Source organism: Ips typographus, linkage group LG16, assembly GCF_016097725.1.
Source record: "Ips typographus isolate SLU linkage group LG16, UJ_Ityp_2.0, whole genome shotgun sequence".
NCBI lineage: Eukaryota > Metazoa > Arthropoda > Insecta > Coleoptera > Curculionidae > Ips > Ips typographus.
Genome location: NC_138437.1, coordinates 733,424 through 754,524, shown reverse-complemented (window position 1 = coordinate 754,524; position 21,101 = coordinate 733,424). Strand labels below are relative to the sequence as shown.

The 21,101-nt window shown below is 36.4% G+C and overlaps 1 protein-coding gene across 2 annotated transcripts in view; it reads left to right on the top strand.

The window, feature by feature from the left end:
* The window catches only part of PMCA (plasma membrane calcium-transporting ATPase 3), a 216,902-nt gene that overhangs the window by 59,341 nt on the left and 136,460 nt on the right, over positions 1 to 21,101 (top strand). Inside the window, exon 1 of one of the 2 annotated variants that reach the window (XM_081993878.1) lies at positions 19,657 to 20,006. The exons of the other annotated variant lie outside the window; for it this stretch is intronic. The gene's annotated coding sequence lies outside the window, so the exon portion shown is untranslated. Of the gene's footprint in view, positions 1 to 19,656; positions 20,007 to 21,101 lie in introns of those variants that run through there. 2 annotated transcript variants of the gene reach the window in all.

Sequence of the window (21,101 nt, the reverse complement as noted above, 5' to 3'; positions counted from 1 at the left end):
TCCATTTAAGAAGATTATTTTGTAATATTCAATTCAATAGGGCTAATCAAAATCAGCCCAGGATTGTTATTCCACTAATCGCATCATTTACGCACTAGAGCACGTCCAAACATGCAGGACGTATTGAAAATGACGCCTAAGCTCTTCAGTATGATATCGGTCACACCCTTAACTCTTTCACAATATTTAAAATAGAATTAGCAGATTTATTAGCAGGAAAGGAAATTTCCATGAATTTGATATCATGCTCATGATGTTTGTTACTTCCATCGTGAGACGTGTGAGTAGAAATCCACTGTTTGACTTTTTTCATTTCAAGTCAAAGACAAGTGAAGCTTGTGGGAATGAATATCAAGTCAAGTCAAGTACTTAAAGATAGTTTGAAAACTATACTTGATCACATTATTTATATTTACTAGTTAGAACTTAAAATAATAATATTTTTGGAAAATTGCAAATCCAGATACATTTTCGTCATAATATTTCTTCATTAATATGCTGTAGTATTTTGGGACTAGACTACTCAACATAATAATAATGGAAACAAAAAACAATATTGTACATATGAGGTGTACGAAAAAGAAAACCACAAAAATGCGTAGACATCCAGAGACTAAAGGACAACTCCACAGAAACAGAAGCTAACAACAACTGGATCTAAATCATGAAGACATGGATGTATATCCTCCTCCTCCTCCGTGATACGGAGACTAAAATAAAAAATGTCTGCATCCTTGTAGCAGTTAATAAACTAAAACCCTAAAAAAAAACTAAAAAACAGCAATGGATGACAGGATGACAACAAGAAATATCAGCGCCAACAATATGGAACGCAGATAAACTGGGATGAATCATGCAGACACGAATACTAAAAAGAAACACAATTAATGTTACACAGGAAGCGTCGGATGTAGAGTAGCACTGGAAACAGATCAGAACATCATTAACCACAACTAAATGAAAGATTTCTGATGTCTCTTGCCAGTACCAAGTTCCATTTAGAGCCAGTACTTTCTCACTTCGGAATAATTTTATTCCAAAGATAATTTCCATAGAAATCGTGAAATCAGACGCTAGTGTTGGTCAAATCCAAGAAATTATCCTAAGAATAGATTAGACAGATTAAAATAAATACGTCAATCTTGCAACTTAGCGTCTCATTTCCCTTCCCCAAAGGCTCTCCTTACCAAGACCCTAATTCTTGAAAGCACAAAACGAGAAGAGAAGTGTTGATAGAATATGTCAGAAGTAGTTGACAATGGCAAGGTCATGTCACATTCTGCTTACTTTCCCTTGATAACTCTCCTTGTTTTAGGAATAAGCATCCAAGTGACATTCCCAGTGCACCTTCCTCTGCTGATTGAGGCTCTAACTAAAAAAGTTAACCTGGTGAGAGAATTTTTTTCTTGATTTGTTAATTTTGTCATTTTTATAGGAACATGTACAGGAATGCATTATATTTTATTATCGATGTTCAAAGAAAATCTTTCGTGGTTTGATATTCTTTATGGTATCCTCCCTTATGACTACTCTATCACATCATAAGGACAATCTTCTTGTTGTCTTTTTTAATTTTCAGTAACTGTCACAAATTTGTTAAACCAACTATCTACAGCTGTTCATTGCATTCAACACTTTTAACAACGCGATTACTCACATTTTCTTTAAAGTTCCCATAAATAAAAATCCAATAAGATTAGATGGTCGTTTTGTCGTCATTTTCAGCAATAATTGTTATTAGTGAATTTGTTCAAGTAAATTAATTGAGTTATTGTAATAGAATTTTTATTATTGTTTCAATTTTAATTTCTTACCGCCAAAGCAATAATTTTCACAAGTACGTTTTGGAATCCGTAAGATTTAGGTATAAGAATATACGATACTTATATCATTTGAATGCAGTTTTATTTTCACTTCACTTTCACAAAAACACTGGTATGACCAAGAATGAGCCGAACACACCAAAAACAAGGCCATAATACAAATGCTGCAGTGTCCAAGTGATAGAAACATCCAAGGATTCACGACCTCAGAGCGAAGAAGGATGATAAGAAGGAACAAAAGAGAAGCTTATAATAAAACAATAGATAATGTAGAGAGGGAGGCAAAATCAACAAACAGCTGAAACTTTTTCAAACAAGAAAAAACATAATGAAAGACCAAAATCTTAAGAAATGAAAACAATGAACTCATAACTGACTTAAAAGAAGTAATGCAAGCATGGAAACGATTCATCGAAAACCTGCTAAACCTAGATGCAGTAACTAGGAACACAAAGAAGGTGTACCAAAGAGCGGAGGAGTATGTAGCAGAACCAACGCTAGAGGAGATTAATAGGACAATAAACCAATTAAAGAATAATAATGCCCCGGGTGAGGACTCCATAACAGCGAAGTGCATAAAATATGGAGGAGACCATCTATTTACTGTCATACTAGAGCTACTGAAAACATATGGAAAACAGAAACCCTACCAAAGGAGTGGAATGGGGATGATGATACTCTGATTCCATAAGAAAGGAGACCGGCTGGCTTGTAAAAACTACAGGGGAATAACCCTGTTAAATATAACATACAAGGTGCTATCAAATGTACTAATAGGGCGCATATCCCCATATGCACAAGACAACTTAAGAAACTACTAATGCGGGTTCCAACCCAAGAGATCAATAAGACAGCTCCTAGAGAAAAGCTGGGAGTTTAACAGAGGGTCCACCAACTCTTTGTGGATTTCCGGCATAGGCATAGGATAGCACCACCAGAGAAAGTATATGGCAAGTATTGGAAGGCGCAGTGGTACCATACAAAATCATAAAGTTAACCAAAATAAGCGTAGAAAACTCTGAAGCCAAAGTTAGGATAGGAAAGGATAACACTGAAACATTCCCTATCAACAATGACCAATAACAGGGCGACTGCTTCTCACCATTGCTCTGGACATGGCTATTAAAGAAACGAATATTGGTTTAGAAATATTCACAAATAGGGCCCAACGATTAAAACAAAATAAATGTTCCTGAACATAGAGAAGGAGCCCAGGAAGGTAGGCCTCATGATCAACAAGAACAAGACCAAATATATGCATGTCAGACAGAGAGTAGGTAGGGATAAAAAACAGGGAGGGACAGAACATAGCCATGGATACCAACAATTTCGAATGCTTAAACCAATTTCAGTACCTGGGAGCAGTTAGAAACTTAGATAACGATATGGACAACATGGACAATGACGAAGCAGAACGAACTAGTGCTACAACGCGACGCTTCGAACGAAAAATGTTTCGGAAAAGCTTTGGGTCTACAGTAGATATGAGAATGGGTTAATATCGAATAAGAACGAATGAGGAACTCAACATATACAAAAGACCGAGTTTAGCTAAATTAACGAAATAAAATCACAAAGGCTCAGATATGCCGGACACGTACAGTGATCGCTGAATAAACGACTTATCAAGAAGATATGAGAGGAAAACTCAGTGGGAAAGAAACCTTTTGGAAGACCGCGGCTCAGATGGATGGACAATATCGGAGAGGATGTAAAAGTCTTGGGGGTACAGGACTGGAAAGAGGCTGTGTTGGATAGGAATAGGTGGAAGCGAGTCTCGGACAATGAATATCCTTCGATAAGGACAGTCAGAAGGCGAAGATCTCCAGAATAATTCAGCTTGGATGGACAGTATATGTATAATTTCCACAATATCTTAAAACACAGGTCTTTGACCGATGTGTCCTACTGACCTTAACGTACTCCGTAGAAACATGGAACCTTAATGAGTGGCAATGGAGTGTTTAGGGACTGCTCAATCAAAACTGGAGAGGAAAATGCGAACAATGCGACTGTAAGACCAAAAGACAAACGAATTGATCAGACAAAAGACAAAAGTGATGAACGTCGCAGAACGGGTGGCAAGGCTAAAATAGAAATGGGCTGGCCATTTGATAAAGGCAGATAATGGTAGATGTACCAGGATGACAACTGAGTGGAGGCCCAGAACAACTGAAACGAACTCAGGCCGACCAAGAACGAACTGGAAAGACGATATCCAGAAACTGCTAGGTACCCAATGGATGAGTCAAATGACCGACAAAAAGCTTATATCCGGAAATTATGATCTTTTTCTAAATTCGTTTCCAATATTCCTTAGCAGTTTTAATATATCAGGTGCATTTGACATTATCAGTAATTAAATCAAAGTGAGTGACACTGAAACTGAAGAAATGGGCAATAAGGATGAAGATAATAAGGGTAGATATATACCCCTATTATGTCTGTTTTCTTTAAAAACATGTTTAAGAACTGTTTTAGAAGGTGCTACATAGATGAAACTGCTCAGCAATCTTCAATCCTTTTCTCATCAATTGGTTGTGATCTATCCCACCTGATCAGGTTCTTCACAGATGCAGTTTAGCATTTTCCACATTTAAATGTTGTTTAAGACACTACTGAATGGGACTTGCTGAAAGTACAAGTAAAAGTTGGCAGGCTGTTCATCTAAACCAGAAGTTCCGAAACATTTTTTTTTCTTAGACCACTTTTAGAATTTTGCTATTTCCGGTAGACGCACCACAGCAGCTAAATTACCACCATATTGCCAAAATTCTTGGGCCACTTTGGTAACTTCTGCTCCAAACGATCCTCAAGGAGATGATCTCTCTCTAGATTTTAATCTGTGAGACCTAAGTCATCTCTCGCAAACCTGTCAAACGTTTCTTTAAGCTTTTCATTCATAACCTGCTTCGCTAAACATATTTGGCGTGTGCCGATCTGGAGCAGACATATTCAGCTGTGGAAATACCGACTCTGATGTCTTAAGGATGTTTTCATTTGCTATAAGTCAGTTTTCGTAGGATGTTACTTACTCGCAGCTATTTTGTGGTGGGTCTTCTTGCAGTGGTTAGCATATGTTTCGATCTACAAAGTATTACTGCAAAATATACTGGTTTGTTTGTGTGCTTGAGTAATCCCATTCAGGGCAACATTAAGCTTATGTTTGGCATTCCGCGAGTGGAAATGTAATCCACAGGTTTGAGTTTTGGATGGGTTAGGTTTGAAGGAGTTGTCATCGTATGATGATAAGATGTTAAGATGTAGAGTTTCCAGCTTCCCTCCACTTCTTCCATCATCCCTAGGAAAGGAATTTCCTAGTCTGAAGCCAGCAACTCGTAGACTGTAAAAAGATGACATAGGATCGTCAATGGTCGATAACTCTTCGATGATTCTGGATTATCCTCCTTCTGCCATTCTGAGTGTTCTCTCGAAGGAAAAGTTGATGCGCAACTTGTAGCTCTGTTACTTTCACCGGCTCTTTGTTTTGTATTGGATCGCAGTTAAGTTTTTAATTAGGTTCCACGCCATTTTGTTACTACTCGACTTGTTCATTTTTTCCAGGGTTTTGAGCCACCTTTTTTGGTTTGTTTCGCTCAGTGCTGCCCCACCCTATCGTTTGTTCACTTAAAGGCTACTTGGAGTGTCGGACTTCATATTCGGTGATGATGATATTCCTTTGTTGCTTGTGGAAAGTCCTGGAGCAAAGCTCTAAGCAAGAGCCTTTTGGAATGCGCCTTCTTGAAACTCTCTCTTGAAGTTAGGGTAACGGTTGTGTTTGATTTTTAACGGGAAATTGAATGTTCTTTCCAAATGCCTCCTCCTTCTTAAGTAATTCCAAATGCATAAGTAAAGTAATATTCTTTTTGACAGGCTCTTTTAAATGCCTAAAAATAAGCTAATTTTAAAAAGCGTTTTTTTAAATTTGTAATTATCATTGGCTCTTATTGGAACTCTACTGTATTTTACCGTTTCTGCCTTTTGGTACTTGTTTACTATTTATATTACAAGTGCAAATATAAATTACAGCTGAACCTTTAAACCCATTAGCGCTCTAGATGTATTTCCTATTCATTCTAGGGATAATCACGTGTCGCCAAAATATAAAACAAAAAAAAGCGTCTATAGCGCTGAGGATTGAATTACCGAACACGGTGCTTGATGATCATTACGATTAGTTCTGTTCTGGGCAGTGTTGCTAATTAACGTGTAATTGCACAATTTCCGTTTATTTTCAATGTCATGCGTGCTTTTTCCATGCTTCCACAAAAAGCGTACATAAATCTACACGGATTACACATAGGTTGACGAACACTTTTAAAACCAATCAGTGTTTGAATCGGACATTTTTAGCACAGTTCAGGTGGAAAACTTTTTGAGCTTTTCGGTTACATTTTTACGTTTTAGTGTTAATTAATAATGATTTGCAAATTTGATTACCAGTCAATTTTAAATCATATTGTAGTGGGTATCCCAACTTTCAATTATGAGCTGAAAGAACAAATATAAAAAATGTTGTAAGACACAGTAGAGTGGCTAAAATTGGTAGGCACCTCTTAAACTGGCTTTTATTGGGACACATATCAGAAGTTCATTCTTTCTCTTTCTCATCACTTTTCACTAAAACCATATACATACAGCAAGTGGTGGCCACAATGTCATGCCATTCTTCTTCTTCTTCGTCGTTTGTTCATGTCTGAAGAATCGTGACATTATACCTATAGAGCTGCTGGTGACTGTGACCTTCCACCGTTGACCATCTTCTGCTTCACGAAGATTTACTTGATCGTATCTTCATCTTTGCGTGTGATATGCCCAAAACATTACAGGATACATCTACGGCAAGTGGTGGATAATCGATCTGTAAAACCGAGTTCATTCAGGTTTGACTCGTTCGCCACATCTTAAATGCATCTGGTGTCAACGCTTTTGATGTTCCATGACACTAGAGATTGAACAAGATTTTTATTGGTGTTTTTGGTTATGTCTCCGTCTGCCTATATTTTTCCCAGGCTTATCAGAGCTGACCATGACATTATACGTCTTTTTATCTTTGCTGTATATTGCCCCGTGTTTGTTATGCCATATTGACTTTCATATATAGTTTTATAAGCAAATTTACTCAAATATCTCAAGCCCTCTAGGACATTTCCAGAAATGTTTACATTTGTATGAGAACTCAATAAATTTAAGCAAACATGTTTATATTGTTACGTTAATGGGTGGTTAGGGGGAGAGAAACAACAATTCACCAGGTTAGAATTTTATTAGGCGTTAATGGTCATGGGAGATGGGAGATGTATGACACTAGTTTAGTAGAAGAAGTAGTTTTAGAAACCTTAGACAAGGAAGATAAATAAGACCCTTAGCTTACAATACATATATGGCAGGTGCAAGAGAATGTCTCCCCTTTCAATTCCCATCTTTGGAGGTCTTGTGTCATCCTCTCCCTGCTATACAGTAAATGTCATCTGTACACTTCTCCCTGTTTTACCATGTTTGTGGGTTCTTATCATCTGTTCTTCTGTGGTCTGGCCACGTGGCCTGCCCATCTCTATTTTCCTTCTGCTACTCTGAATCACGTCGAACACACCTGTGAGTCGACGTCGTTATCCTGTCTCTCAGACTATCTTCTCTTTTTATTATCTATTTAATTTATTCACAGATGTGAATTGGGATGCTTCCTCTTCTGCTTCTTCTTGTATCGTCTTCTAACGGAGGTTGGCTATCACCATAGCTATGCGCACTTTATTTGCAGCTACTCGGAACAGTTTTAGTTCAGAATCATTCTCTTCTACCTTGACCACGTCTGTATGATAACCATATACTTTATTTTCCTCAAATTCATATTAACTACATATCGTTTACAAGAGTCATTTATTTTTTGCAGCAGCAGATCTTCAATGCTGTCTGTTGTCACCTCTGTATCGTCGGCATATCTAAAATTGTTAAATTACTCACCGTTCACTCCTTCTGCAAGAGCTTCCTCAAAGATTGTCTCACGGTAAACATTGAAAAAGAGAGGAGACAAAATGCCCGCTTGCCGAAGACCACGCTGTTCTTCTATATTTTCAGACAAACAGTCATCTAATCTAACCTTAGCTGTTTGCCCCAAGAACTTGTCGTATATCCAGCGTTAAAGAGATCAACAATGATGTCGATGGAGTCACTATCAATTAACTTTAGTAGTTCGATGAGAATTTCATCGCGATCACTCGCTTTTTCATTTTTGGTCTGTTAAATATCATGAATCAGTTCTTCTTTAAGGATATTTGATCCTGTGTTTTCTGCAAAATCCATACTCAATTTTGGTCTAGTGTCATAAAAAGGGTTTTGATGTAATTGATCCGTTCTGTAAGTTGTTCTTTGGCATCTGTTAAGACAATTTATGCTTTTTAGGACTGTTATCTCTTTTTTTCTTATGCATGTTGAAACCATCATACCTTTTTCATACTCTTCACATGTTATCAAACAAGTGAAAATATAACAATTTTACTACCAATACATTATAGTGCTCCAAGTTTAGCATTTCTTGTTAAGATCATTTTCTGTGAACAATATAATAATGGTCACAAGAGTTAGGTATTGATTGCATTGAAGGGCTAAATTCAGCTTTTCTGCAACGTTTAGTATGAAATTTTGAGCCCGTTGCAATGATGTATTACTTGATGTAACATTTTAAAGAGGGATGGAAATTAGGATTTTTTTTACATGCGTAATCAACCTTCCCTCTTCATGGATGTGTTTTTTTACTTAATAAGACAATAGCAAACTCTGTTGAATTTAAATGAAACCGAGTGGTCCAAATTTTAATAATTGTCAAAGGGATGAAAAAAAAGTTTAAGCAGGAAAAAGTTTTTTCCGTCGTGACTTAACTGGCTGATTCAAAAATAACAAAGCAATGTCTTTTTTTCCCATCTGCCCGGTTAAAAGTTTGTCAAGTGTGAAAGCTATTGTTTATTGTATATTTAGTACACGCTGTGTGGTTTGGCGTTCCATTTAAGTGCTGTCGAATGTAGGTAATCCCTAACAATTTAAAACGTATTGTGAAACTGTATTAAACGTTTCTTTGGAGCGTAACAATGTTTTAGTTTGATAGTTTAGTTATTATATATCTGTTACTGCTAGTTACGGCATAAACTCTAAATTGAGGTTTTGGAATAGCATGTGTTATTTTTGCGAAGAATTCCGGAAGTTGTGTATCGGTTTGCAGGAAGAATTTTACGGAATTGTGGAAACAAAGGGAAAACTTTTGTGGTTTGATTAACCGAGCTTCTGGAAATGTTTTAATTAACTTCTAAAGCTTGTTTGATCAAAGGTTAAAGTTCTTCTCAGAATACTTCTAGGCATTCTAAATTGAAGCTATAATATGAGTACATTTTTCTAATATGAAATTTAATAAACCTAACTATTGCGAAATATTACAAAAGCATCCATATTATTCTAGATTCTAGATCTAGTCTGGACCTAAAATATACAAAAAAATTGATCAAACCAATTAAACTTTATGAACTATAATTTAACACTTGATTTAATCAAAAAGTCTGCTAACTGCTAACTGATTATCTATCGAACAATATTCAACTTTCCAAATTGGTCATTTAGATGGGAGTTATAGCACTTTGATAGTCTATATTTAAAGTTATTATTACTTCTACACCAGCTAGTTGTTCAATAGCTTCCACATATTCTGTCTGTGGTTGATATTGTCATGCTCATAATTGGCTACTTCCTTGAACACTATCCAGAACCACCACAGAAGAGCACTATGTATCCAGTTATGCTTTTTCTTGTTTCCAGATCTCACTAAAAATTTGAATTGTCAAAAGCGGATTGTGTAAAGCTTTCTTTAGAGAAACCTTCCTTTGAAAAGGCAAAATTTTGCTATAGATGTTAAATAGAAGCGGTGATAGAATGCAACCTTGCCTCACACCACGACGAATCTCCACTTCCATCTGTTGGTTGGTTTTATACCATTGCATTATCTTTTTGGCTACAGTATAGATTACTGATTATTCTAATGTTGTCGGATCATCTGCCTAAAGCGGGGACTTGGCAGCACAGCACCCCAACGGTCCTCCAGGCGGAACTGTTTGCCATCAAGATCTGTTCCAGAAGGATAATCGGAGACCTTCCAATTTTATCTGGGCGATTTTAACTCTGGCTCATGGTTGAGAACACCGGGGAGGGTCCATTCCAAGGAATTTATGAAGGCTCCGTCTAAGACTAAGACTAATTCCTGCAACTCAGCAGACAACCGTATACCGGTCATTGCCGCCTAAGGGCCCACATGCACTGGATTGGCATGACAGATGAAACTGAATGCCACTGGTGCATGGAGACGACGAGTCGGCAGCGCACCTGTTATGCTGCTGTCCGGCTTTTGGTCCTCACTTTTGGACAGGAGGTACTCCGGCGAGAGGATCTGGACAACATCTCGCCCAGAAAGGTCATCCGGTCTTTGGAAGAGCTGGATATTCTGGGTGAGCCAGTGGAGGGCAGCAATTGTCCACTTACTTAACATAACGTCGTCGGAGTCAATGGTTTCCTTGACGAGCAGCTGATGTAGTTTGTCATGTTTCACCTTGTCAAAGGTCTTCTCGAAATCGATTTAACAACTCTAACCTATTCGTTTATCTTGAGACACCGCTGGGAAAAAAGTTTATTCCCAAAAAGCGCCTCCTCGTGTTCCAAGTCCTTCACGGAATCCAAATTGTGTGTTTCTTCTGTCTTTTTCATCATATTACTAGCTGCTTTGACCCCTTTACATCCAGACATTTCCTTTATCTTTTTGTGCATGTCAAAGCTGTCAAATTTCTGTTGTAGTATTTCTATTTCTTCACTTTGAGCTATTAGATATTCCTCTTTTGGTTTCTTAATTCTTCTCTGTACTGAGTTCTTATAGTGGTTGTTAATGATGATGTATTTGGTTCCTAACTCTAATTCCTGGGTCCGAAGGAAATTTTCAGGTGTACAGTCTACGATTTGGCCGTTTGAACAAAGTATTTGTTATCATAAGATCTTTAACTTGACGGAAGTGGATCCCTTCTCCTATTCCTTTCTCCCTGGTCAGAACTTCATGTGTGTGCTTCGGCCTTACCTTTGACTACTTTAAGGTTGAAATCTCCATAACTACTGTAATTCTTTATGCTTCTAAGGATATGATCAAGCTCGTCATAAAATTCTTCAACTTCTTCTTGATGGTTTCGGTTTGAGTGATATGGCTCCAAATCCTAATAATTATTATCTTCGTTTTTATCCGGTTGTTTTTTCTATACTTGTTTCTACCTTAACTGGTAAAATCATTTAACTCTCCATATGAGAAAGTAGTTTTAATTAGCTAATTGTAATTAACTTCTTTAGTATAAATTGATTTTTAACAGCCAATCCAAATTACACAGCTGTGCTGACCCATGGACTGAAGGTTTCCTCAAATGTTATTTCTTTTCTCTGCTCACAGCCACGTGCAACCTTGTATCGGCCGGATTCCGGATTTCGTGGTGGCTATAAATCAAATATCAACACTTTGACAAATCCTAGAAAAACGCAAGAATGGGGTCGACATCCATCATATCTTTGTCGAGGTCAAGCCGCCTATGACACAACAAACAGAAGGAAACTCTATGAGGATGCTATGAGAGAACACCAAATACCAATTCATTAGATAAATCTCACAAGAATTACGATGGAGAACGTGGAATGCAGAGTGTGTATTGACGGAAACTTGAGGAAACCCTTCAAAACTTCTAATAGACTTCGGCAGGAATCCGTTGAAAAAACTATACGAGTGTCGGGGATAACAACAACGGGGTCCATGTATAACAAATCCATCGAAATCCTGGCTTACGCGGACGATATCGATATCATAGGCAGCTCCGAGGCAGTAGTGAAAGAAGCATACAGAGCACTGAAAGGGGCAGCATAGGAAATGGGCTTAGTAATTAACATCGATAAAACCAAGCTGCTAACAACACCGGAAACACCAAGAGGAGTAAACCCTCGCAGAAACCTAAAGATAGATAGATGGTGATGAAATAGAGTCGGTTAACGAGTTCGTGTACCTTGGCTCCCTGATAACTATGGACTAGCCCCCCAACTTAAATTCCATAACATCTCCAGAAGCACATAGTGTAAATTCTACAAACACAAAACTTTGAGCTGTATAGGCTGTTTCATTGGGACCTGACATAGTCAAGGAAATATAGTTGGGCTGGCTGCGGTGGGTAGGTCATATTATGAGAATGGAGGCAGACGACACCGCTCGAAAGGTCTTAACTAGATAAGCCCGAGGGACAACGCAGAAGGGAAAGACCTCAAATGAGGCTATTAGGTAACGTAGAGGCCGATTTAAGAAGTGTTGGAATAAGGCGTGACGTGCATTGGAGAGGGACGCCTGGAAGGAAATACTAAAAAAGGATAACGCCCATAATGGGCTGTAACGCCGTACTGATGATGATGAAATACCCATAATAGCCACCATTACATTTTTTGGTCACTTGGGGCAACCTGTCTCTTATTCATTATGTTGGCTTTGATCTGTTGCCATATCATTTTCGACTTCTTCTATATTTTGTTCTTTTCTTGCTGACACTTTGAAAATAAACTTGGTTAATATGTAATTTTATAGCCTTTCTAAATTAATTTTTTTAATTTTATTCTCTGCAATTTTTGTCACATCCTTTTCAAGCTTAGGCACAATTTTAGATTGCATTTTTTGACATTTTATCTTAACCTAACCAATAGGTATGTTCGCAGAGGCAATCCCTGACTGGTTTCCAACTCAGAAACAGTAAATGTCAAGTTTGATTGGTTGAATGTTCACGTGACTATGACGTTTTCTGACTTGTGGCCAATGGATGTATCTATTTCTCTGATTACAAGTTGGAGATTCTCTCTGCGAACAGATCTTAAATTGCAAGAAAAAGTTACAATTTACCAAGTCATTTGTTCCTGATATTTTTCTGCCATTTAACAGTTGCAATGTGTTTCTGGCAAATAAGCTGCTATTCAGTTATTTTAGTTAAATGTAAGTATATCTGCAAAAAGTAGAGGAACCTTCTGCAATTGTATAAGCAGATGCTGGAGCTTTTTTGGAGTAATTGGTTACTGTTCATTGCAATTCCTGCTGCTTTGTGTTTTTTTAAAGTTTTATGCAACTTTGCAATTGCTGATCAGTAAACTGTTGTCTGGATCATTTATTTACTTTGAAGATTGGAAAAATTGCTTCCAAAAATATGTAAAAAAAATGTTTCGTACTAACTGCTTGGTATTGAATCTTAAATTGGTATTTCGTGATTTTGAAAATGAAAACTGTGTATAAAATGAAATAAGTAAAGTTGGACTTTTATTTACCATTCGTGTTATTGAATTCTGGAAACAATTCCGGAAACGGCATTCTGCCTGCGTTTTAAATTTCATTTACCCTCAGCGTTCCTTTCCAAAAATAATATTACACTACTCGTGACTCGATCCAGCTTTATTTCTGTCAGATATCAGCCCAGTTATTTGTTTTTCTTATTCCGTTCCATTTGTTCGGGAAAATCCATTTAGGTAGCAAATCTGCTTTTAGCCGTGGAATGGAATTAATTGTTCTATTTAAGATGGGCCAACCGAAGTTTTTCTTAATAGGGTAGATTAATTATTTGGTGCCCTAAGGTATACAACAAAAAAATGGTCTAACACGCTATATTTTCTTAAAACTCCAAACCATTATCTTTACCAATCGATGCAAATAGTAGAAATACCCTTTAGTCGATTTCTTAATGTATAACTAACCATTAACAATTTATGGATCAATGCCTAATAGCATGCAGACCGCACCACTTTTGTACAAATATTTGCTTTCTCAAAAGACAAACTTCTTACTTATGGAAAGTAATAACTTTGATGAAATATTGTTTATAAAGTAAATTTGTTTCCAAAGGCGTGTCTCGCCACAGAAAGACTAGACGAGATTTTCTTTCAGTAAACAGGAATCCATCGTTCCAACCTTCGATCGCCATCTTATAACCCCCCCCCCCCGATGACGTCAGCACAACATAAAAATTGTTCTTAAAGCTCATGAAAATGGTCGTAGAAAGACATATTTCAAGTCTTTAATATGATATATAGCCCAAACTGATAGAAAGCAATTTGACTTGTTATTTTCTTTGGCATGGCAATTTAATAGACAAGTTTATCCCTGTCGCAAGTTTTAAACTATATTACTAAAACAGAGCTTTTTAGAGCAAAATAGTAAATCAGTTTGATTCATTTATGGTAAATTGGGAAATATTTGATCTAATTTACAAATTATTATTATAAATTGGTGACGCATGTATGTATGGGAATTTTGTTTATCTTTAGGTCGATTAATTGGGGAAGGGAATTTAATAACAAACTCATTCCCGATCTACAAATTAAATTATCTTTTCCTGTTTTCTAAAAAAAATGAGAAAATATGCAACACTGCATTTTAAAGATTACCATTTAGTTTCTAAACCACATCAAAAGCAGTTTTGAATACATTTTTTGACCGCCATTTTGTTGATGTATTGATTGATATTTTGACACCATCCCAAGTAGAAAAATTGTATGCACTGTTTTGTTTGAATAACTTCCTTATTTGACTGACATGGGCTTTGTAAAAATATGACAACTTTGGTAGTTGGTTTGACGGTTTGGTCGCTACAGTGCGTCAAAATTGTCCATTTCTTTTTCACTTTTTTGCTGCAGTATTTCACTCCATCGTAAATAACTTGCCAATTTGATACACTCTGTGTAGATTTTTATACCTCAATGGATAGCTAATGCAATAGGCTTTCTAACGATATGTTAATACTGGTTGGTTGATTTATTGGTTGGGCCGCTAGAGGGCATCAAAGTTGATGAATTTATTTTCCACTTTTTTTAGTGCAGGGTTTCTTTCAATCGTAAATAACTCGCTTTTTTGAAATTCGGAAAATTAGATTAGAAACAGGGCGTTCCATTTGAAAATCAAACGTTGGTGTTCTTTCCGACTGAAAAGAACACCAACCTAGGCTTTACTCCAAATTTCAGCGAAAAATATTGATTCGTTCTCTATATACTTCTAATATACCATTACCGTGAATCACCCTGTATAAACTTTTGTCACTAGAATGCGCTTTCTAAACATATGGCAATACTGGTTGGTAGGTTAAACCGTTTGGCCGCTAGAGGCTTCAAACTTAACTATTCTCCCAACCTTGAGAATCCAAGCAACTAAAAACAGTTTTCAAACTTCTGGTGACATTTTAAAGGATCAGAATGCACTAGCGTCATTTTGGTGTTTCTAACCTGCAAAAACCGTTTGAGAAACTTCTTCTAATACTTTCAAGACTCAGAATTCAGTTTGAAGGAAACTGGCGACATTTTGGTGATTCTGCGCGTTTGAAAGCTTCTAGTGACTTTTTTAAGGTTCAGAAGGCAGTTTTGGAGCCACTAATACTATTTAAAAGCTTTTTTAAAGCACTAGTGCCCTAAAACGATATTTTTAATAGTTCAATAGCGTGTTAAAAGTTGAATTGTTAATGCATTTGTAGAAAAAAGTCTTTAAATTACATTTAAACAGTTGAAAAAGTTAAAATTGTAAAAGCTCGTCACGTGATCGTGACAATTTAAATTTGGAGCAGGCAACACTGCAAAGTTAACTTGAAGCTTGTCAACAACAATCACGTGACCAGGAAAATGTTATCTTAAACCTTAAAAAGTCTTTAAATTACATTTAAACAGCTGGGAAAGTCAAAATTGTAAAAGCACGTCACGTAATCGTGACAATTTAAATTCGCAGCTGGCAACACCGTAAAGTTAAATTGACACCCGTCAACAACAGTCATGTGACCAGGAAAATGTCATCTTTTACCGAAAAAATTCTTTGAATTAGGTTTAAACAGTTGGAAAGTTAAAACTGTAAAAGCACGTCACGTGATTGTTGCAATTTAAATTTGCAGCTGGCAACACTGTAAAGTTAAGTTGAAGCTTGTCATCAGCAATCACATGACCAGGAAAATGTCATCTTTAACCTTGAAAAGTCTGTAAATTACTTTTAAACAGCTGGGAAAGCTAAAATAGTAAAAACACGTCCCTTAATCGTGACAATTGAAAATCGCTGCTGGCAACAGTGTAAAGTTAAATTGGCACCTGTCAACAACAGTCATGTGACCCGGAAAATGTCATAGTTCACCAAAAAAATTATTTTAATTAGATTTAAACAGTTGAAAAGTTAAAACTGTAAAAGCACGTCACGTGATTGTGGCAACTTAAATTTGCAGCTGGCAACACGGTAAAATTGAATGGATACCTGTCAACAACAGTCATGTGACCCGAAAAATGTCATATTTAACCTTGAAAAATCTGTAAAATACATTTGAACAGTTGGGATCGGTAAAATTGGAAAAGCACGTCACGTGATCGTGACAATTGAAATTTGCAGCAAGCATTACTGTAAAGTTAATTTGAAGTATGTCAGCAACAATCACATCACCAGGAAACTGTCATCTTTTACCTAAAAAAATCTTTGAATTAGATTTAAACAGTTGAAAAGTTAAAACTGTAAAAGCACGTCATTTAAATTTGCAGCTGGCAACACTGTAAAGTTAAGTTGAAGCTTGTCATCAGCAATCACATGACCAGGAAAATGTCATCTTTAACCTTGAAAAGTCTGTAAATTACTTTTAAACAGCTGGATAAGCTAAAATTGTAAAAACACGTCACGTAATTGTGACAATTTAAATTCGCAGCTGGCAACACCGTAAAGTTAAATTGACACCCGTCAACAACAGTCATGTGACCAGGAAAATGTCATCTTTTACCTAAAAAATTCTTTGAATTAGGTTTAAACAGTTGGAAAGTTAAAACTGTAAAAGCACGTCACGTAATCGTGACAATTTAAATTCGCAGCTGGCAACACTGTAAAGTTAAGTTCAAGTTTGTCAACAACAATCACGTGACCAGGAAAATGTCATCCAATATCCATATCCAATCTATGGATATTAGAAAGAGATTCCGATGGATATCCACTGTTTTATAAAATAGTGTTATAGACACTACTGCTCTATTGGGCTTTTATTTGCTTGATGGGAAGCAAGGATATTTGGATACAAAAATAGCCATGTTTTGCTCATTTGCACAAGATAATGTAAACCTAATGATAATCCATTGACGTAATCGAATAAGGGTTACTAAGTTGAATATCCAATCTATGGATATCAGGAAGAGATATCTATGGATATCCACTGTTTTGTAAAATAGTGTTATAGATACTACTGCTCTATTGGGCTTTTATTTGCTTGATGGGAAGCAAGGATATTTGGATACAAAAATAGCCATGTTTTGCTCATTTGCACAAGATAATGTAAACCTAATGATAATCCATTGACGTAATCGTTTAAGGGTTACTAAGTTGAATATCCAATCTATGGATATCAAGAAGAGATATCTATGGATATCCACTGTTTTGTAAAATAGTGTTATAGACACTACTGCTCTATTGGGCTTTTATTTGCTTGATGGGAAGCAAGGAGATTTGGATAAAAAATACTCATTTTTTGCTCATTTCCACAAGATAATGTAAACCTAATGATAATCCATGGACGTAATCGATTAAGGGCCGGTACTTTCACCTCCGAATAAATTTATTCTTAGGATAATTTCTATAGAAATGACGGAATTGACCAATAGCAGCGTCTGATTTCACGGTTTCCATGGATATTATCCTTAGAATAAAGTTATTCTCAACTGAAAGTACTGGGCCTTAGGGTTTCTAAGTTGAATATGATGATATCCACTGGATGGATAACTGGTGGTGTTTGAGCGGTTAGTCTGAAAGTATTATTAGATCATAATAGTATATTATACATCATGTGAATAAGATGTCCCTATCGCACGAGGAAGAAATTTGAAATCAGATGATGGCGATATGGACAATTCCCCGAGTTTGACCGACTATTTTTTCTACGACTAATTGGAATTACTTACCAAATTTCACACAAATAAACACTCAATGTTTGAAACGTTTCCGTGTTTACATTATCACTTTTGACACAGCCATAGTTTGACCGGTGTCCCGGATTGTCACCGGATGACAGCTGATTAACTTCGTCTTTTAGGTTGAGGAAGTTGATTCATTGTAAATTGTAAGTTTGTATCATTTGCTTTATTATACAGTGTGGAACAGCCAAATGGAATAAATTCGATAACGAATAAATGAGAGCGTGTTGGGAAAAACGCTTGGACACGTCGATTTGTATTTTTAGATGCGCATTTAAAAAAAAAATTATATAGGGTGTGTCATGTGACAGTGGCCGATACCAACTTTCTTATTTTAAATACAACCCCCTGTATATTATTAGTTTTTTGGATTCTTCAGAAAATTCTAGACATAATTCATGTACAATGTCCCATACCTATCAACTGTTTCGGAAATATTAAATGTTTTCAGATGTATTACAAAAATTAACATTAAAAAAAGAAAATTATTTTATTTCACAAATTCGCTACATTACACTCAATACTTATTTTCGCAAACATTTTGAACATCTCTTACATTGAAATTAATGTTTTTTTGTTTTTTTTACATCTGAAAACATTTAATATTTCCGAAACAGTTGAAGATAGGTATGGGACATTGTACATGAATTATGTCTAGAATTTTCTGAAGAATCCAAAAAACTAATAATATACAGGGGGTTGTATTTAAAATAAGAAAGTTGGTATCGGCCACTGTCACATGACACACCCTAATATAATTTTATTTTTTTTAAATGCGCATCTAAAAATACAAATCGACGTGTCCAAGCGTTTTTCCCAACACGCTCTCATTTATTCGTTATCGAATTTATTCCATTTGGCTGTTCCACACTGTATAATAAAGTAGATGTTTGTATTCTTTAATTGAACACCAACTGAAACTTGAATGGCTTTTTCATTGCCTTAGCTGTAATGGTCATGGGTAATCATAAGATTAGCTGTAATTGGTCTATTTCATATCGCACGCCGAAGATTGTCTGTGATTGGTCTATTTCATATCGCACGCTGAAAATTGCCTGTGATTGGTCTATTTCATATAGCACAGTTGCGAAAAGTCTAGGATTCCGTATTCGTTCAACCGTTGGCAATTGCCTACTTATCCATTCTCTAAACTGTTAAGGAATGAACCAATATCCTTAGGAGTTAGTCTGAAAGTATTATTAGATCATAAAAGGTTTAGAGTTGGAATAAAGAGACACTTAAATTGTGCTAGACAAACGGCTGATGGAAAGTAAATACTGTGAATGCACAGACAAAAAGTTTTGGCAAGACAAAGTTTCGCATCTCCAGGAGTTATCGAATAGTATGGCAGCTAGCGATACATTCGGCGCCGTCCAGGCGATTCCCAATCTGCCAGACTCGGACCGCTAATTCTCCACGTTGCCGTGGTTCCGGTTTCCTCTGTTATGCCAGGCTAAAAGGAAAACCCACCATACATTTTTAATGAGGCATGGATTATCTGAAAGTGCTTTCCTGTTTCAGTGACGTGACGCAAAATACAGATTATCCTTTTACGAGGATTTCTGCTCACTTATGCTGGGAGTTGTCTCTCGAAGGTAAACTCTATTAGGACATGTTATTTCCAATATGGTTTGGAATTATCAGATGTCTTCTTTCTAGCGTATGAAACGCATTTTGCCAGTGAAACTTCTCAGGCAACTGATGTATTGTAATAAGGGATGAGTGGTGAGAGGGGAGGGTGAAAATCGAGGCGGGCAATGGCATTTTCCGCGCAAGTTTTCTGAAGATTTGACAACACCGCTGTGAACAACTCGGACTGCTTGCTTTAGCAGTTTTCCGCTTTAGCCGGTTAGCATTCATCGACTCGAGTCCCAGATATTTACAAATATATCCGATCGGTTAGCTCGACGGTACTTCTTACGTCATCATCAACAGTCCGATTTTTCTGGTGTATGGTGCGGTCTAATGCCAGCGAATAGTGCCGGAATTTTTCGAGGATTTTTTCAAAACTCGTGAAACCACAATGTGGATTTCGGATAATTGTAGCTAAAGTGCACCGGCAGTGCGAAAAATGTTGGAATTATTTCGCGATTGTTGCCTTGGGAATGACCACAGTTATGTAAAGAGCATCGCGGCGGTGTCTTATTATTCATAGCTAACTTACTAAGAACTTTTTACTGCACGTGTGAGTCTTGAGTAAGTTATTTTAGATTTTCTATTTTTAGGAATGCAAAAGAGTTTTGATTGGAAATTTCAAAAAAAAAAACCCATCCGCCTTCGATCAGATTGGAACCAACGACCTCTGGGTGTCCGGCCAACTGAGCTACTGAACCGTGCTAGTCCATTCAACCTATCAATACTTTTTTTCACTCTTATTCACTTACATTTTCTACTAAAATATCATTTTGAATCGCTCATCCTTAGTTTTGACGGCCACGTCCCAAAACTCTAATTATAGTATCGGAAAAAAAAATTAATAACAGACAGCATTCTAGTTTACTCTGGTAATGTATTTATCAATACTGCTGATAAATCATTTATAGGACAAGGTCTTTTTTTTAGCTTCACAATCTCATTTACCAATAATAATATAAAGAAGCCTTCTTTGTAAGTAATATTCTGGCCTGGATTTTACCTTCCTTTCCCTTGAAATTTCTTTTTATATCCAGTCCATTATTCATACCTCATTTCATTAATAAGTACAGTAAAATTGCTTGGAAATTGAGCTTCAGAATTACATACACCGCAAATTTTGATAAAACTTAATGGGTTTACTTAAACTGCATAAATCACCACAGCACCAAATATATTACACAACAATTTAGAATTTTTAAACTTGTTTTAAACCCAGATAAGCACAAGCAAGAAACCGCCTTAACTTCGATCTGTTCGATGTTACGTGTATTTATGAATCACAACTTTCCACATCCAGAATAGAAACTTACGTGCTGTAAACCCTGCAAACAATAAACTGTAATTCACATTACAATAATAACTATTAGAGCAGAGTTTTCTAAATTTACAACAATGCATCTTTGAAATGATTGATAATCAAGGAGAAAGATTTTGGAACGTCATTTCTTTTGCCAGAACCTGTAATTGGTTATTTTTGACAAAAATGTCAAATTGGTTCATTGCATATTGTTATATGCGCAAGTAGGTTTAAAATGGGATAATTTCTTTAGAAAAGCTGACACTAATTCCTAATAATGCCCTCTAATTCCTTGTAATGCCCAGTAATTCCTAACAATATAACTTTCTAAATTACCACAACTGGAGAGTTTAAAAAAC